The following is a 19,679-nucleotide window of genomic DNA, read 5'->3' as shown; positions in this document are numbered from 1 at the left end:
CATAAATGCAGGAAGATGCGCTGCTGGAAATAACTTTTGCTCAAGGTCACTGGTGAAGTTGTTTTAATGTAATTAATTCAGTAGCAGTCAGAATAATAAAAACTGGCATAAAGCACTAATTCAACTGAAGGACAACAAGCAGCCATGGACTGTGTATCATCCGTAAACAAACCCATGACAGAGCTGGCAGTGCTGTGCTGAGACAGGGTTAAACCAACCCCTGCTGACTCACTGGGCAGCTCTGCCACAATCCCTTCCAAACAGGGGGGACAGCAAATGTCCCCTGAAAGTCAGGACCCAAAATGCAATTCCAAGGGGGGGAAAAAAGGCATTTAGTAAGTTTAGTGATAGCTGTTTTCTATTTCAGTGAACAGCATGTCTTTCCCCTTGGTATTTGGATAACGTGACAACATTGAGGAATAATTCTGGTTAGTCTCAAATGAATAGGAGTGAGAAACCTTTTCAGCCTCTCCTGTTAGAGAAGAAGTTCAATGGTCTCACACCCTACTTCTTTCCTTCCAAGGAATCTTGTTATTTTATTGCCCAGCCACCAGACCCACCATGGCAGACAGGAGGAAGATGGGAGAGCAATAACCAGGGCAGGATCTAACACCTCGGAATAGAATGTTTGGTTGGCCAAACAGATTTAATCATTTTCAGCCCATTTTATTCCAAATAGCATGTAACCTATTTTAAACCTCACTCTGAGCTGACTATAATTAACTGTAATTTGTACAGATTTCAATTTAATACATGAACTGGCATGCTAAAAAAAAATAAAAAATAAAGCAGGGCAATTTCCAAAGTTAAAGTAAGTCAGAAACCCATTTTTCAGTTCAAATTTCAGAACAAAAACAACAAAAAAAACCCAAAAACACACTGTATATTGGCTCTATATAATAATGTCTCCAACACAATTCCAAGCTAAAGGTTTTTATGGTGTCTCAAACTTAGCACAAGGACAGAATGTGATTTCATACACTGAAAAACTCAACTTCCCTTTAATAAAAATGCAGTTAATAATTGCTTTCTTAGCAGCAGTAGAGGCTTATATCTCAGAATTTGGCTGGGTTTGGGTTTTTTTGCTGTGACATAAAGCACAATTGTGTTCAGGTTCAAATGAGATCTCTAACTCTGGTGAGACCTGTCCTTATTTCCAGTCTTCAATTCTCTTCTCTCCTATTTCATTACTCAAGAAAACACCACCATTTCCAGCCTCCCCTTCCACTGCCACCCCCCATGTGACACAAAATCCCAGTAGTGAAAATAAAGAGAAGAAAGCTCTATTTCATAACCTCATGTGGACATTCCCAGAGAGAAAAAAACCCCATAAGAATAAACTCTTACTCATTTACATCCAGGCATCTCTTTTTTTCTTTTTTCTGCCCCCCAGGCACTCTTGTCCATGCTACAGAATTTTCTCTGCTGTATGTCAGTTATCACAAAATCCCTTTTACTAACAACATGGCAAAGAAAACCAGAAGAAAACCAGAAGAACCCCACAAGATTTTGAACTATACTGTACCAAATGGGTAAATCTGTTTGCCCAGCACCTCTGTTTTGCTACTTTAATTGCATTTCTGTGCTTTGCATCCCTCCTTTGTTGGAAAATTTTATTTCTCTGGTAACTTCTGAGACAAGACAGCAGTTTGTAGAGCAAAGAAGAATAAACCTGTGAAACTTTTTGTAAGGGAGGAATACAAGAAAAACTCCCAGTGCATTTATCTGTATCAACACCTGCATAAAAACACCATTGGATTTCTCTCCTGCACATCCCTCCGATGGAGGCAGTCACGTCTGCCTTGGAATTCAGCATTAGGCTATTGCCAAAGTTCTCCTGACTAATGCTGCAAAGCCTGGCTGTGAGCTAAGCTGCAGTGACTTCAGTTGGAAAGCAAGTCTGATACTTCTGCAGCGCTGTCTGGCAAGCCAGGAAAGAGATGAGGGGTGGAAAGAGTGATGGAAATGGAATTAAGAAGTAGTGAGGTGACACTGAAGAAGAGACAGACTATAAAAGCAATGACACCATTCTGACTTTACACACTTCAAATAATGTAACTTCAAGTTGACAGAGCATAAATACACACTGTTGATGTAAAAACAAAGTTAAGAGTACTTGGAAGTATTAACTTTCCCTGGGCAACTGTCATTCCTAAAGCCCAGACAGAACTTTTTTTGCCTCTCTGCAAGTTAAATGGCACCATTTTGCTTTTGGCTTCCAAGAAAACTGTTTTAATTCAGAACAGCCCCTTGCAGAGCAGAGTGAGTTCCCAGCACCACACTAAATTAATAAATGGAGCAAAGGCAGATGAAACTTCCACCTTGCAAGGCTGTTCAGAAAGTTTTGAATTCGTTCAAACAAGAGAAGGCAACATCCAGCCAAAATCATCATGAATCCGAGGAGAAACACAAGCACAGCCCAAACTCACCAGTGGAGTATAAAGTATGAGCAGAAGAGCATTGCAGAAGCGTATGGGGTTGGGCTCCAAAGCATCCACACCTCTGTGGCTCTGAACTGAGCTCCCTACCAGCAACACAGAAACACTTAGGTGGGAAAACACCACTGGGATGGGCCTGAAAGTGCCAGAGGATGTGCACAAAAAGGCACCAAGCTCTGGCACTCCACAAAATAAGTGAACTTCTGGCACACGGCAAATGCAGAGAAGCTGAAAGAATGGTTCAATAAGAGCCAGGGCAGGAATAGCTGGATGACCCCAGATATGTCCTAATTCTCCCAGTCCTTCCTTGCAGCAACTTCAAACCATGAGAGAGAATCTTCCCCAAAGCTCCAGAGCCATCCCAGCAGTTCACCTTCTGGTTCTGCTTCCACATCAGCCCTCTTAGACAGGGAGTAACCATGGGCTGTCTGAAGTGTCCCCCAAACATCCACTCACAGCAAAAGTGTCACCCCAAAGAAATCAGAGTGAGCTGAGAGCAGTAACACAAAAACATCAGGAAAGAAATACAGCACTGGAACAAGAAAAGAAACCCCAAGGCAAGCAAAAAAGGATCCAGAGATAGGAACCAAGGACTGCTCATCACAACATACCTGCTGTGGTTGCTTGTAAGGGGTATAAGTTAAGGTGGGGCAGAGTCATCATTTTCTTGAAAACGCTGTGCTTGGGCTTTATCCAAAATGAATAGCATTAATTGTTTACAGCAGCAGCAATCACTGTCATCACCATTTTCTATTACTCCTCTTTGGTTTCCATTTTTTCCTGCTGTGGTGGCAGCTATTCCATACCCTCAACAACAAAGAATACTCCTATTCCTGACTTGTTTCTTATTTGTGCACTCAACCACCACTCTCCAACACAGGGCTTGTCATAGGGGTGTTTAGTAAAGAACAGTGACACTTCTAAAGGACCCCACAGAAGACAGTGTGGGGATTTTGGCCTTCTAGGAGCAGCCACCGTGGAAAAAAGCTTGTTTTAAAGATAGCAGCTATTAAAAAAGCATCCTTGGCCTTCAGAGCTTGAATCATCAGAGTTCTGCCTTTCTGACAGTTGACCAAACTAGTGATGCTTGTTCTGAATTCTAGCTACTCCTTTAACTCAACCAAGATAAGATTTTTATCTCACCAGCCTTTGGACTGAAACCGACATAAATGCTTTTCATCCAAGTCAAATGAGTCTTCAGCTCATTTTTTCATGTTTTTCTGGGCTACAGAGATTTACATACCATGTAACAGTGATGCCATTGCAGAACTTGGACAACAGACACACAGAAAAGCAGTGCCATTAACTCTTTAACATACTATAGGTATATTTAAGGAAGGCAGAGTGGCTTCATTTTTGAACATCCCAGAAAAACAGCATGCTCTTCCAAGCTTATCTTGTCTGAACAAGCATCGTATTTTGCCCAACCAAAACACAAGCCACACTGACCACATCACTGAAATGCAACTGGAAAATTGAAAACATTCCCCCTCACAAATGTACTCCCAGGAAATAAATAATCACCCATTAAATACAGAAACACAAACAATGGCATTGCCCTGTTCAGAGCTGAATTGAACTCTTCAATTTAGAGTTTCTTTCTACATGAAGTGTATCAGTTGAATTATCAGTAACTACACATGGCTCCCTGCCCATTTTTAGTACCAGGAGCTGCCTGGTAACTCAAGTGCCTCAAGCTCTCTGATGTACTCACTCCTTTGAAGAAAAGAAGCTGTTTAGAGGGAAGCGCAAAGGAAAATGTGCAGCTTCCCAATCCTAGAATAGACATTGTAAAATCAATGGAGTCAACTATAATAGCAGTAAAGTATCACTTCGGTCCTCCTGAAGAATTCTGCTATTGCAGCTTAAAATCTAACAAGATTCACTCTTTCTCCCAAAAGTCCAACTTTATCTTGAATTTTGAAGGGAAAAACCCCAAACAACCAAACACTGATACTACAAACGCATCCCAGCCCAGCATGGGAAATAAATACTACGTAAAGTTCAACCCTGTGATTAATCTTTGTTTCACTTGCCCAGTAGAAGCAAGGGAGTTATAAAGCCACCTTTGCTGAACTCTGGCCCCTCAGATACAGTAATACACATTAGAAATGACTGAACACTCATCATTCACCCGCTGCCATTAATCTTCAGCTCTGCCTAAGCTTTGCATTAAGCTTAAAGGCAAAACAAGTTCTTGCCTCAACAGGCCCGGCTCATGAGGAGACTCCTCCTCTGTATTTCCCTGTGCTAGCTTCCCTGGGAGTATTCAGGATTCAGAGAAGCAAAAATCACCAAACACGGTTACTTTCAAAGCATTTAGTGAGTTTCAAGGAGCGAGGTGGCCGATCCCGCCAGTCTCCAGCAGGGAACAGCCCTCCTGCAAAGCTGCTCCTGTGCAAAGCATCCAAATATCTCTTGCTCTGCTCACTGCAACACGGTGAGCAGAGGATGCTCAGGAATGAGAATTAGAGGATTTTGGGGTGGAAAGGGAGGAAAAACAGGGGGTGGTAAGGGGAAAGGGGGAAGAGAAAAGAAGGAAAATAGGTGGAAATGGGAAAAAAGAGAGGACAGAGAGTGGAGGAGGAAGGTGAGGAAAAAGGGAAGAGGGGGGGAAACAGAAAGAAAAGGGGGAAGAGGGTCTGTTTGCTAGTTTGCAATGTGTTGCTGTGCTTTACCTGTTGGAAAACTGGATAATAAACACAATCTCAGTGCATAGGAGAAGAATTCCACCACAGATTTCAATCATATCCTAGTCTCTGTAGCCCCCCCAGTTCTTCTCAAGAGGGACAAAAAGGACTTTCAGAACTCAAGATAAGGTAAAAGTTCTCCTCTGAGACACGGGAGAAAATTAAGCTCTGATTAGCATTGATAGCATACACATCCTGTAGCCTTTCCAGAACTTTTTCGTTTTTTTGTGTGTAGTGTTAAAAAAGTTATAGCTTACCTGCAGACCCTATACAGAGATATAGGGATGCTAAACACTTATTACTATTTGTGTAAGAAATCCAGATGTAAACTACTCAATTCTAGATTACATTAAGAGTCAGCAGAAAAACCCTGACACACTGCTCAGGGGGAATTAATCTTACCCTCAGGCAAAAATTAAAGACAGGTCAGCTTCATCACCCTGGGGAGGTGCTTGTTTGTCAGCATCAGCTACTAAGGAAGCCCAGAGATGACAACCATCCAGTATTTAAACTGGATATCGGGGCAGATGTATCCTACCAGAGGAGGCACTTTTGTAACCCCATTAATTTGGTCCAGTGACTGGAACTGTTTTGGGAAAAGTTTCAGGACTCCATACAACATAAAAGGTCACTCAAGGTCCTGGTACAGACTTGGCTGAAGCAATAAAAAAACCCACACAAAACCAACTGAACAGTCCTAATTTAGGTCACATCCATTCCTAGCCTACATTTCAGGGTTTTTTTTGTTGTTGATTTGGTTTTATATAAGTTAAGTACAAAAAGCTTTACACGTAGGGTATGAACAGCTGAATCGGGTGGGTTCAGTGGCCTTAAGGCATAAAGAAAAACAAAGCTCTGCAGAAGAACCTGTCCAAATGAAGTTTCTTCCAGCACAGCTGCTATGCTGTCAAATGTGGTTATCAAGGGACACACAATTCCGTTACCTCCAAATCCTGCCCTTTGTCCTGGCTGTGAAAGTTAAGTGCTCTCTTCTCCAAAAGAATTACGTGCTCTGTTGTCTGTCTGCATTTAACAAGCCATATTAATCAAATACCTAGAAAGAACAAAAAAATGCCATAATTTGTGTGTCTTTTTTACTTTGTATCCCAAATTTATTTTCATACTAAAAATACAGATTAGTTTTGATCACATTTGACTACAGGGATGGGAATAGAAGTGCTGCTTTTGCTGCTATTCTGTTTCCTCAGCAGTCAGGATAGAACACTGCTGTCCTCCAGACACAACTCCTTCAGCTGCTGTCAGATATTCTATGGGACCTGTTTCTACAGGAGCTTCTTTGGGCAACCTGGTGAGTCTGAGTAAAACAAGAAAGGCACAGAGTTGACTTTAAATTATCTAAAATTAATCCTTTCCCATGGGTGCCAGATGACATTCACCCTGGCAGGTATGAGCCAGCAGTTTCACCAGGTGAGGCAGAAGCACAGCACTGACTAATTCAGCAGCAAAAGATGCCTCTGAGGAAGGACTACTTCATTCCCCTCCTCCACATTCGTTCCAAATTAGAATGATGATGTAAAAGCCACAGTATTCATAAAAGACAACAGCCAAATGAAGCGCCAATACACAGCACAGGAAAAAGAGGGAGGCAGAGGGACATCTCCCTGTTTTTCCACAGCTTTGTCTCCTCATGAAGAACATCTACAGTAGAGCAAAATATGGGAAAAAAAAAAAACCACATCAAAATAAGCCAAACAAAAACAGTCCCACTAATTTAACAGAAGATTAAGAAAACCCCCACAGAGCAGCTCACATTAGAGAAGAGGCATTTTAGGGCACCTCAGAAATACTGAGAGTTGGTTCTTAAAGCCCACAAGGGCCCCAGAGGTTTCTTTTCCCCTCTCCCCCACACCTAATCTCTCTGTTACACATGCTGCAAAAAGATGAGGTTCAGAATACAACAAAACAATTGTGTGAAAGAACAACTTTATTCTTTTGCTTTATTAAAACTAAAAGGCAGAGGGGGAGGGCTGGAAGCAGATTCCAAGATGAGAAAGCAAATGAGAATTTGGTCCTAGCAAACCCTCCTGGATCACATTTTTGCTGCAATGCAAATCTGCTCCTTGTTCCTCCACAGCAGAGACACCCAGGCTGGACCTTCTGCCCCACTGCACCTGGGATGGCAACATGAATATTCCCATTAATGCACAGCTGGAGAAGGCACTTAAAACTTCAAGAGCAGTGATACACCACAGGTGTGGAACTCACAGCAGCACCCACAAACCTGCTAAACCTCCCCAGGACAAATGATCTCAGCAGCAGTTAACCCAAAATGCCAGACATCAAAGCCTGAGCACTGACAAATAGTTAATGAAAGAACTACTCCAAGCGCTCAGTGATGTGGATTTGTAACAGTCCTGACAGAAGGTAAAACCACACATCCAGCAACAAAATGAGCTCTGATCATAGGAAAAACATATCCAGGGAACATCACAGCCCACTGAAACAAAAATTATTAAAGGAAAAACTGATCATCTAAACCACAAAGTTGATGGCAAAAGCATAAGTAGGAAGAAATGGTAGAAAAGGTCACCCTATCTGTGACTTGAAGATTTAAACAGAAAAACAATCAATAACAATATATGGCACTCAAATTCATAAAACTTATTAAATCACCTCTCCATAGTCTTAATTACTGACAGGAGTATTTGTTCCTCATGAATTGATAGGGCACCCTCAACTCAAAGACAGCAGTGAAAAATTTTGATACACAAGATTTTTTCCAAAGCTCAAGTAAATTTATATTGTAGCCATCCACTCCCACAAATCCACCAAGGTCAAAAAACAGAGCAACACAGTTCTTTGGCCACTGCAGCAGCAACTTAAAAACAAACCAATAAAAGCTGATAAGCAAGAGATTCTCTTCCTAATGAACACATTATAAAATATCTTCATTCATAAATTGCTTTCATTTAGAAGAGAACCCTGAAGATGCATCTTGGGTATGCAATGTGAGGCTAAAATTCCTTAATTTTTGTACTATTAAAGTACAACTGAGGGATTTGATGAGGCTCTGGAAATATATCATTTATAGCACTGAAAGGATCCCAACCTCCTGCACTTCTCAAAGATGAGCCACTCAATCATTCTCAGCACCAGCACTGCCCCAAACTATGTGTAGCAGAATCCTGCTGTTCACATCTACACTTGTGTATGTGCCCTGCAATTACTTATTTTATATTTATATGAATATAAACAAAACACAGGACTCAGTGTGGGCACAAACACCATTTAAAGATATTGAGGTTATGTTTAGAAACCCTGATCTGCAATTACCTCATTCTCATGTCCTACACTGAGACCACATTCACTTGCATAGTGCACAAACCTGTTCCCAAACTCATCCAGAATTAAATCAAATTGCTACATTAGCAAATTCCAGCTTACAGGTTTTGCATTTTTTGAATTTAAGGCTAAGCTAAAATGAAAACAAGAGGCAGGTGAGTATTCCCTGCACACTGTTGTATTTACTGCTCAGATGGTGAGTATGTATTTAGGGAACATCCTTCCTACCTTTTAAAATGGTAGAAATAAAACAGGGTATGTGGGGAAGATGTTTAGAACACCTCCTAGGGGAAAATAAAACACAAACACAAATACTATTGCATTGATTCACCTGAGAATTTGAACTTATTTCATTTCCAGACACCCACACTGAAGCCATGAATCACCACATCTCCTGGCTGGAAGCCAGTGCTGCAGCTCCTGTTTCCATGACAATCCCAATGCCTCCCTGCTCCAGAGTCTTCATATCAAGGTATTCATTCAAAAATAAACAAAGGGGGACTGTGAGCCTAGTGATGACTCAAGAAAATGCTTTAAAATGCTCATATAAGATTCAAAACCTGCTGAAAACGCAGTGAGGAAACAGCCAATCCATCACAGGAGCTACTTCTACAACAGGACATGACTGAACTTCCTGAGTACCTCTCTCTGGATCAAAACTTTCCCTGTGTAGGCTTCCCTTATTCTCATGGCAGCTAATGCAGAGGAAAGGTCACTTTTATTATTATTTTTGCTTGGACAACTGTTTGCTTCTCTCTGAAAGGATACATTGTTATCCACAAGCATCCTGACCCAATTACTAATCTTCAATTCAGCTTAAACTGAATTTAAACTGAAAAGTTTGAATTCCTTGGCATTATGGGAAGAACTGGAACCAACTCCTACTCACTCATATGAAAGGTTTAATAAGACAACATGCCCATTCTGATCTTCTGACTGTTTCTTCCTGGATTTTAAGAGAACAAAACAAGTTTTACGCATAGGTGAAATATAATACTGGTGGTATGGCCTTCTGCAGAAAAATCAGGGTGATGTTTCAAGCCTCAGGCATGATATATGAAATCATTCCCAGGAGGAAACAAAATTCTGTCTTTTCCAAGAGAATTTCACCTGGTATCAAAGAGCTCATCAGTTGAATGAGAGGTTTCTGTAAAGTGCAGCAATTTTAAATCAAACACAGGGTTACTCCAGATGAATCTCCTTCAAAATACAGCTTTCACTTCTTCCAACTGGTGAGGACACGAGGAAATCAGCAGCATTCTCAAAAGGATGTATATTTTGGAGGATTTACTGTCTGTATTACAGTTATGCTGATCATGCACTAATGCAGAGATGTTCCCTCCAACCACAACTCATCAGTCTCATCCAGGCAACCTGGGAAAGTTTTCCAGAACAGCAGCAGAAACAGCATCTCAAAAAAAAAACAATGGCACAAGGAAAACCGTAACTTCTGGGAGTACAGAGTGGTAACAGGCACACAGCCCGCCCCTGCCACAAGCCTGTGGAAACAGTCAGTGGGAACAATAAAAATAAAATAAAGCTGACAATTCCTGTTACAGTCCCTATCTCCACACTACATGGGAGCAGCACAGCCTTTTATATGCACTTATCTCAGTAAGGCAACTCCATGTTATCATCACTGCTGTACAGAAACAGTCAGAGAAGTGCAGTTTGTCTGGGTAACAGAGAGAACTTGGGTAAGTGAATAAAGCAGGCTTGAATTAAGGTCTCTCAACTAGAGTGTTGGACTCTCCCAGTCCGAGTCTCTATGGCAGCACAGAGCATCAAAATATTTGAGTGTCCTCCAGCATGTTTTTAACACACCACTGAGCAAACGGATCCCAATTACCTGGTAGCGTGTCACCTGACAGACAAGCACTGCACTCACTCCCCTTCATGGGAATCAGGAGCCTGGGAATGGCTGGAGCAGGAAAACCTCACTTGGAATGCATTGTTCAGCTGGGCTACATTCACTCTGCGCCTCAAGCCCTTGAAATTCATTTCCATTATGGCAATAAACACCACTTAGCTGACATAAGTTGTTTATTTGCAATGTAATTGTCTTCAGAAAGTTGCAGTGTCATTCCTCCTCATTATAAAGGGCCCTGCAGTTGTCTCTGTACAAATCAGTGTCACCCATGGTTTCACACCAATCCCCAGAGACTTCTCCCCCTCTAATTAATAGAAATTAATATCTTCACCTCAAACAATCTGCTCTTCTCCCTGGGAAAGGCACTTCTCTTGCAAGTCCCTTTTTGCATTATGGCCTCCGTTTTGCAGCACAAACACATCTGGACCTCAGAAGCATAGTAAGGTACTGCTGAATGTGTTCTTACTCAAAAATGCATAAAATTCACACTAAATAATGAAACTGCCCTTTCAAAAAGAGGCTAAGTCATTCAGTCACCCAAAAAACCTGCCAAAAACCATAAAAAAGCTTCCTGTAGCATTCTGGAATGCAGAATTTCACCTGAACACCCCCAGGCCACTGCCCTGCAGGAAAGCCCTGCTTGTAAGAAACCAAAAATTAGCACTGGTCTCATTCTTTTCTTCTTTTAAGCTTTTGTTTTGTTGGGGTTTTTTGTTTTGTTTTTTTTAAAGCTTCAGAGCCTGAAAACTGCTTTGGCTGGAAACTCTCCTATCAAAAACAGAGTTGATAACATCAGGGACAACCCTTAAGGCCTGGAAACTGAGAGCACCAGATCCACGTGAGTACATGTGCTACCAGAAAAGCCTAATAATCCCAGCAATTTCAATAGATCTGCTAGATTTAAAGATTAATGCTTTATATAATTCAATATATGCTCTTTTAGAATTTCAGCAATGGCTTCTCATAGCTAAAGTTACATGGGGGGAAAGGGCAAAGCAGTTATCATCATAATCTGATAATTTCATGTCTTATGATTAGCAAGAACTAGGAACACATTGGTCAAACCTTTTGGGATTTGCAGGGCTGAGGTGGAATTTTACTTATTGATCTTTGTATCGTTTTTCTTTTCTTTTAATGATACGCTCTTAGCATTCAGGAAGTAAGAGAAGTTTTGTCTCCTGTATCTTCATATTTGATGGCAGTTGGAGATATTTGGAATCCTCTATTTAATTGCCAAAAGGGATGTCAAGGACATCACACGTCTAAGCCCACTTTAACTACATAAATATGTTTGATTAGTGAACACAAGGTTTAAGAAAAATACAGAAACCACATCCACTTGAGTGTCATGACCTGCAGACATTGAAAAATATACAGAATAAAGATAAAAAGCATTCTGACTAGTAACAAAATATTCCTGAGAATTTACAAAGCCCAATGGAGCACTGGAAAGAGCAGGGAAAATAAGAGTTTCTGGAGAGCAACATACAAACCCTTTCTCTTTAGTAGACAATTTGAAACGTGTTCAGACAAATGGATTTTGCCATGTCTCACCCTGCCTAGCTTTTTAAGGCCTTCCAGGTGTGCTGCTATACCTGCATATTAAGGAACTGCCAGGTAAAAACTGTCAATGCTGACAGTACACTGCTCAAAAAGGGATTTCTGTAGTTTGCCCCTCATAGTATTAAAGGTCAAAGACAGCAAGGAGCCAAAAATAGATGTTTCCTTTCCACAAAAAACAAATGTACTGAGCTGTCCACCCACATTCCAGGCAGCTGGGAAAGATTTAGAGTATGGAAATACAGACTAAAGAGGGTAATCCTGCAACAGCCGAACACGAGTACTACAGCAGATCCAGGCACAAGAAGAGCTAAGGCTGAAGATTTCTCTCAGTCAGAACAGTTCTTAGTTGGCTGTGAAAATGAACAAAATTCAGAACAACTTCTTCAGTGCAGTCCCTTCACTCTAATCAAGAAAAAACAAAACCCAAACCAACAAACTCAGGGAAATACCCAAATCCTGAAGTACCGTACAAAGAGTCAGCATCTGAACTTCCAAATAGCCAGGTTAAAAAGAAAAAAAAACAAAAAAAATACAACCAGGAAAAAAACAATCAAACCAACAAACAAATCACCAGCCTTTTGTTCTGGGGGATTACTTTGTAGTAGTTAATCAGAACTGAGAAAATTCTGTGCAAATGGCTGTAAAAGAGGAAATAAACATTTTCTAGTTTAATTTATTACCAACACTGTAACGACATCAGCAGGATTCTTGCTAGAAAATGACAGTAACATCACAAAGAGCATTCTGCAAGTCAGGCATCCCTGTTCAGTATTTCAAGCTCTAGACTCGAATTTTGTTTGGCACAGGAAAGGCTTCCCTGAGCAGCTTTATTTCCCAATGACTTAAAATGATTACAGTTTCTCTCCTCTATGCTTTTGCTTTGCCATGTCCAGACTGGAGACAGCTCCCTTATTATCTCACAGGATTGTTAGCAGCTCAATAATTACAAAATCCTGACTTCACCAAATAAAACACACTGTAAGTAACTATGTGAACTTCCTGCAGCACTTAAACTCTCTCAATACACGGTTTTAACCCTCTTCTGGCAGTCAAAGCTGTCCTGCACCGAGAGAGCAGCACAAATTCAGCACATCCCACGTCCATATACACAGGGACTGAGGAGTCAAAGGCTGCAAAAAGATTTTGTTTTTAAATCCCTATCTGCAATTTCATTTAGTTTAAATTATTTCCAAAGCCATAATCCTAACTCTTCAGAAATAATTTTGCTTTTCAGTTATCTGGGAAGAAAGCCAGCCTTGGCAGGGATGGTATGATGATGTCAAGAGAAGAGACAACTTTGTCAGAGGCAAGAAAATTTACCTTCAGTTTGCCATCACCTCTAACAAGCTCTTTCTTGCTCAAATCACAGATTTAGCACTGTGCTGGTTTATGGAGCAGAAAATAATTTTTTTTAAAAGTGTCTAGGGATGAAATACACTTCTTACAAGTGCCGCTGAGAAAGGAAATGGTGAGCTAAGAATAATCTGAGGTGTTACTATTAATCATGGCACAGCAGCACTGTTTAAAATACATTACTTAATGGGACTTTGCTTCAAACAATGACAAAAATTATTTCCAAGACTAACAAAGTTGATGCAGGCAAAATGATGGGTCTCCTTCCTCAGCTGAGGCAAGACTTACAGTGAAGCTTTTCAGCCTTAGCCTTCAGAGCACATCTCAAACCAAGGAATCTTGCAAAATATGGCTATCCCACGAGCAGAATTAGGCTGCAAAGGACCCAGGGGTATTTCCTTCCCACATCCTAAAGGCAAAGGCCTGTCCTGAAATGGAAATCAACAGTCCTTTATAGACTTGCTCCATCTCTCCCCAGAGGGACTGATAATCAAGCAGGGCAGGTAAGGCCCCACAAAGCCCCTCACTTTGTCAAAGCAAACTTCTTTCCTGTAGGATGGCAAGGACACATTCCCTGCCTAGGAGGGACAGAAGACTCATTTTAACAAGCTCACAGCACATAGCAGAGGCACAATTTAATTTCCCAGTATTTACAACTCTACTCGGTTTTGGAGAATACATAGAAATTGTTTTTTCACTGCATTTCATTCTTCTGCCACCCTGTTCCAATCAACGTTTCAACTCTCACAAAGCAACCTCAGGTATTTTTCTGCCTGCAACTGGGAGCATCAGAAATACCAAAACACATTGCAAATTTTCTGCCTGCAACTGGGAGCATCAGAAATACCAAAACACAAAGCAACCCAGAAAAGCCCTTAGCCAGCTCTGACAGGAGTCAAGACACATTGTTCAACCCCCTTAAATAATGAAGTCAAAATCTGAAAAGAGACAATACAGATTGAAGCTTTTAAAGTGCCAACAGCATCTCCAGAAGGACCTTCTAGAGTACACAGAGACTTTATTCCCTACAATCTGTGTCTGCAGTGAACAAGGCACATTTGTGCCTCCTGTAGCTTCTTACCTTCTCCCCCAGCACTTCAGGTTTTTTTATCAGCCATAGCATCAGTGATTTTCCCTACAGTATTTTTATTTTTTTTTTTATCCTTTAGTCTGGCCAAAACACCCTCCACATAAGATCCTTCATCCATCTCTAACTTTTCTTGCTAAAAATCTTTCAGAAGTGTTCTTGTCTCTTCACTAAAATAAAAAAAAAAAGCCTCTTGTCACTCCTCTACCCCTTTCTCACAGCCTTCTAAACATCCTCCACTGACCTTCCCTACAAGCTTTCCCTCACTTTGGGCAAAGCCCTCCCTCTACCTCTCCTCTCTCTCATACCCAATATTCCTTCCCTCCAGGCTTTTGAAAACCCTGTATTGCTAAAAACTTCACAGCTGTGCAATTTGCACTGTCTGGCACTATTTACCGACAGGAAATAATCCGATTACTAACTTCTGGAACCATTTCCATTACATGCCATCCACAATGCTAAAGCTCCAGGTGAAGCTTCTGCAGAGAAGGTTCCATGCTCTGGAACTTTCTCCTTAGCACAAACACTCCTACTTGAGCAGCAATTATAATGCCCACTCCATGCTTCACCAGGAACTTGAGACAAGTATTCTCCCCAAGAGCTCAAAGTAATCCCTGTCTCAGGATAATACAAGTCATGCCAGAATTACCCAACCAAAGTTTGTGAGTTTAAAGAGTAGGGGTCATGAATCAGCCAGGAGTAGAATTGTGCTCATCACATTTATTAAGTCCAAAGTATGACAAGGCATGGCACAAAATGACATTCTCCAGTCATTCCAATAAAACCTACCCTTCCCAACGAAATCCTGATTTATGACCGAGACTGCTACTCCAGCCAAGCTTTGAAGTGTTTGCGAAGTGCTCTCTACTATTGAAGATTAAAAGAAAAAAGCAGAGTTAAAAATATTTATCCTCTAAAGGAGGGTTAACCCCCTTTATATGCAGCCTAGCAGGAAAAAACGAAAATGCACCTCTTACAGCCCAAAATCTTAGAAGGGCAGGGGACAGAAATCAGTCACTGTCTTTTCTTGGCAATGTCCAGACGCAGCAATGTGTGATGGTGCAGTCATTGAGGAGTCCATTTAAGAAACACCCAGAATAGCAAATTCCACCTTTAGGAGCTACACAAAGGAGCGGATTCAAGGTGAGGAAAAAAAAGCCCGAATCATCTGCAAACAACACAGTCTAATTTACTGCTCCCCAGAGTTCAGTCTGTCACTCTTCCTGCTCCAAATATAATCACCAAAATCTGATTTCAATAATTTGTAAATACATGTGGAAGCCCTTCCCCATCTGTGGGTTAATTGGTGACTCATTTCACAGCATTGCTGAAGGATTTGTGCTCTTCCCTTCTTCCTCATGCTAAATTCATCGCTTCATTCTGCTGTGCCAGTAAGCTTTTCCACGCTAGCACTGGCTCATCTGTTGCCATAGCAGCCACGAGAAACAGAATGCAACGTTAACAAAAGATTATTTGCCCCTCCCCCCGTAATTTATTTATATGCAAGTAACCCACTGAGAGCTGACAATAGCAATGACTTGTCATTCACACTACAGCAAAAGGGGTTTTTTACTTCCCCCCCCCCCCACCACAGATGCTACCAAAAATAACTTAAATTCCTCTGAAGGGGGAAAAAAAATCCTGAACTGTTTAGGATTAAGGAAATGCAGCAGCAGATCGGTATACGATGCTGATTTGGAATTAGAGCTTGGAAGCAAGAGGCTTAACACATACACTGCTTGAATATCCCTCTCCAGAAAGCTTTTCACTATTTTCAACAGCACCATGAGAACCAGTGAGAGACTAAACCATTAGGAAAAAGCCTAATTCCAAGTATTTATATCTAACTAAAAACCTATGGGAAAAAGAAAGCAAGCTAACTAGAGAAAGGCATAAAGCCTTTTGAAAGGTACCTGTTCCTGATGCGCTTGTTACCTGCACAAGTTGAATTCAGCTGTTCAGTTATTAATTCCGGTTAAGAAGTGCTTGGCTGAAAGGAGCTGTTTACAGATCATGAGAGACAAACAGTTAAAGTGAATTGTGACCTGGTTCAGGTGCCTCTGGTGTCTCAGCAAACAGCCAGACTGGATGGCAGGATCCACCATTCCGGAGCAAACCGCTTTGTCTAGCCACAAGCGTAGCAAAATCCTGAGCTAAATACAGAACCTGGAACAAAGTTCTGGTCAAAACATTCCAGGTAACCTCCAATTCGTTGCCTCCCAGGTCTAGAAGATTTGGTATCTCACACACATCTCTAAAATATCTGCAGCCTCTGCCAAAGCTTGGAATTTAATGCCAAAATGAGAAATCCTAGTATTTTCAAGGCATAATGGCCACCTCAGCTGAAAGATCTTATGCTGCCTTTAAGTGGGTTTAGAACTTGATATATTAAACAAATTGTGAATTAACCAACACTATAAAAGTAAGAGAGCAATATTAAGAGAAATGAGAGCAGAACACTAAACAATACGTTAGGTAAATGTATTCATAGTGTGTGGTTTGTGGTTCTTAATGGATTACTAGAAACATACATACACAGTCTTACACTATTGTGAAGCAGTTTTTCCAAAGACAGCACGGACTAGAGGCACACCTAGTTTCAACTCCACTAAAAATTCATAAAGATGCATCAGTTTAAGCCAACTGGCCCTTGAAACTCACTGGTTTGGTCTTCTTTTTAGAACAGGAGTAGGAGCAGCCCCTCAGACACATTTAGTTTGCATTAAATAACAACTCAGGTGTGCCCGGTGCACGGTGCCTCCAGGGCAGTGCTGGGAGGCACCAACTCACAATGGTATCACTGCAAAGCATCTGTTTCCTTCGGGTGTCCTCTGCTCTGCAGATACCAATGTAAATTCAAGGAAAATGAGACAGCACCAAGCTCAGCTAAATTCCATCTCCTCCCATCCCTACTCTCTGTCAAAGACTTTAAAATTTAAACGTAAGGGGACAAGTCAACAATACAGGCTACCAACTTCTGTACTCCAACCTGCACCCCAATTTTCTCGTTATCCTATTTATTCTATTTATTCTTCCAGCCATGGTATACACGGTAGTCACTTATAGGAATCTGATTCCAGGGAGGGCAACAGACTGGAACCTCACTACAGAAAACTGCTGCATGAGAGATGGGAATATTCTACTTCCTGTTCCACATTAAAGTCATAGCTCCAAAGTTTTATGTATTTTGTGTACATACGCTGCAAAAGAACAAAATAAGATGTGGCCCAACAGTCAGAATTTAAAATACTAGGAAATAATTAAAAAATAAACATGACAAAAATACTTTGGAAAAAAGATTAGTTATATGTGACTTCTGCAGCTTAACCACCAGAGATGGTTGTTTTTGTTGTTAAATTATCTTAAAACTGGAAGCTGCAGCAGCCTGTTAAGCAGCATACAAACAATTTAAGGCACTTTTACAACTAAGTAGTTCTTCCTAGAGCTTCTTTATAGAGAGAATATATGTACTATATATATATATATATATATATATGGAAGAGTAATATTTAAACTAAAGAACAAGGAGCTAAGAACTAGAACATCGACTGTCTTATGCTGGGGAGCAGTTCTCTATAAACCTTGATTTGGCAAAATCTTACTGAGCCAGGTCTAGGTAATTGAGTGCTTGACTTCAGTTAAATACCTGTGTTTTAGATAAAAAATAATCCCAAAATGAAATAACACCTGGACAGTTCTTGGCAGACAATGCCTCAAAACAAAGATGATGCTGCAAAGTTGAATACATTTTAAATATCAGTCCGGGAACAAAGAGAACACTCATTTGCCAGCCAAGAAATTCAATTTTTAGGCAAGAAAATTCCTATACTTTGCTTATAGTTCCCTTTGGAACATTCTACATTCTCCCCATTATTTGATTCTAAGTATCAAATATACAACATATGAATTAAAAATACTCCCCAAAGGATATGGGTTTCATCATTGCATATCTTCTGACTAACTAATTTCCTAAACAGCTCAATTAGAGAAAGCCTTTAGAATGCTAGATGAATTTGGGATGATTAGTTTGCCAATAATCAATGTTTTCATATCTGTTGGAGCTTTTAAAACCCAAAGTGTGCTGTGCAGAACCATAAAATTTGAGCTGCTAGAGGTTTATGTTTGAAGTAATGCAGAGAAACATTTGATTCTGAGGCCTCCAGGCCCCATTTTCCAAGACACACTTGGTTTTATGAGCAGCTTGGAGCCTATGCTGAGCATTTCTGACTCCATTGGTCGAAGGAACAGATTCCACACACACACAGAGGGAAGAAAGAGCCTGTGGGAACCATCCTTTGTGGCCGGAGATAAGGGAGGAAGGACGAACTTTATGCAACAAACAAAAATTATTACAAGCCCCAGAGTAAACAAGTATTCACAGCTGGAATAAGCATCTGATCCAACCCACAATCCCACCTTTGCCCAAAAGTCAAGAGTTTAATTTGATGCCACCAACAGCAGCTGGAGGAAAGCCAGGAGATAATGAAAATGTACAGATCTTCTTGTTTTCCAAGTAATAATTCAAAATCCTTTTCTACAAGTTCTGTGTGCCCAGTGCTTCGCTGTGGTCTTTGAATAGAAGTGCTCCTGCAACTTTCAGTGGAAGCAGAAAGCATTGCTAATTTTCATTATAATAATGAGAATTCTCCCCTCAATATATATCCTTGTTCTAATTTTTCTGTAATCGAGGCCATCCCTTTGCATCATAAACTGCCACCACTGTTTTGCTCTAACATCCATGGAAAACAAATCATAACTACAACATGCTAAACAGAGACAGGTCTCCAAAGTTGTTAATTTAAAAAGTTCCTCTTTCTAAAGTATTTGCTGCAAGGCATAAATATTCTACTTTAAAAGAAGACTTTTAATGCCATGATTTATTCAATGTGACTATAGGGTAAAAAAAGTTCTGAGTCACCAAAAACACTGAAACAAAGTGGACTATTAAAAGCTCCTTCCAATACACACTAACACACATTTCACTAATTTAATAATCTAATAACCTCAGTAAAAGCTAAAGACACACTCCAGGATGCAGCACTAAGGAAGAGTGAGTACAATATTCTGGCTCTCTTACCCACTTCCATTTGTGCTTGCCAAATGCACAGGGCCAATTCCAAACAGCAATACACATAAAGTAGACTGTTCTCAAAGGAATTCAAAGAGACAAGTATGCTCGTTTGCAATTCAAAAACCCACGTTTTCTCACGCTCAAGTGGTGACCTCCTTAAATACACAAGTCGCTGAAGAGAAGGTGAAGCCAAAATCCAGCGTTTGTCAGATAAAATAATCTATATTTAAAGAGGCAAGACCAGACAATATAAGCTTAAAAATTTTGTTCTAATAAAAGGAAAAAGACGATGGAAAAATGGAAC

General features: G+C 40.6%; 1 protein-coding gene across 2 annotated transcripts in view; it reads right to left on the bottom strand.

Annotated features, from left to right (window-relative positions):
• The window catches only part of ARHGAP32 (Rho GTPase activating protein 32), a 238,162-nt gene that overhangs the window by 198,780 nt on the left and 19,703 nt on the right, over positions 1-19,679 (bottom strand). Inside the window, exon 1 of one of the 2 annotated variants that reach the window (XM_088066736.1) lies at positions 6,073-6,091. The exons of the other annotated variant lie outside the window; for it this stretch is intronic. The gene's annotated coding sequence lies outside the window, so the exon portion shown is untranslated. Of the gene's footprint in view, positions 1-6,072; positions 6,092-19,679 lie in introns of those variants that run through there. 2 annotated transcript variants of the gene reach the window in all.

Source organism: Pseudopodoces humilis, chromosome 25 (assembly GCF_049639895.1).
Source record: "Pseudopodoces humilis isolate 2021_Gansu_Grassland_sample_001 chromosome 25, ASM4963989v1, whole genome shotgun sequence".
NCBI lineage: Eukaryota > Metazoa > Chordata > Aves > Passeriformes > Paridae > Pseudopodoces > Pseudopodoces humilis.
This window is presented reverse-complemented; position numbering and strand designations above follow the sequence as displayed.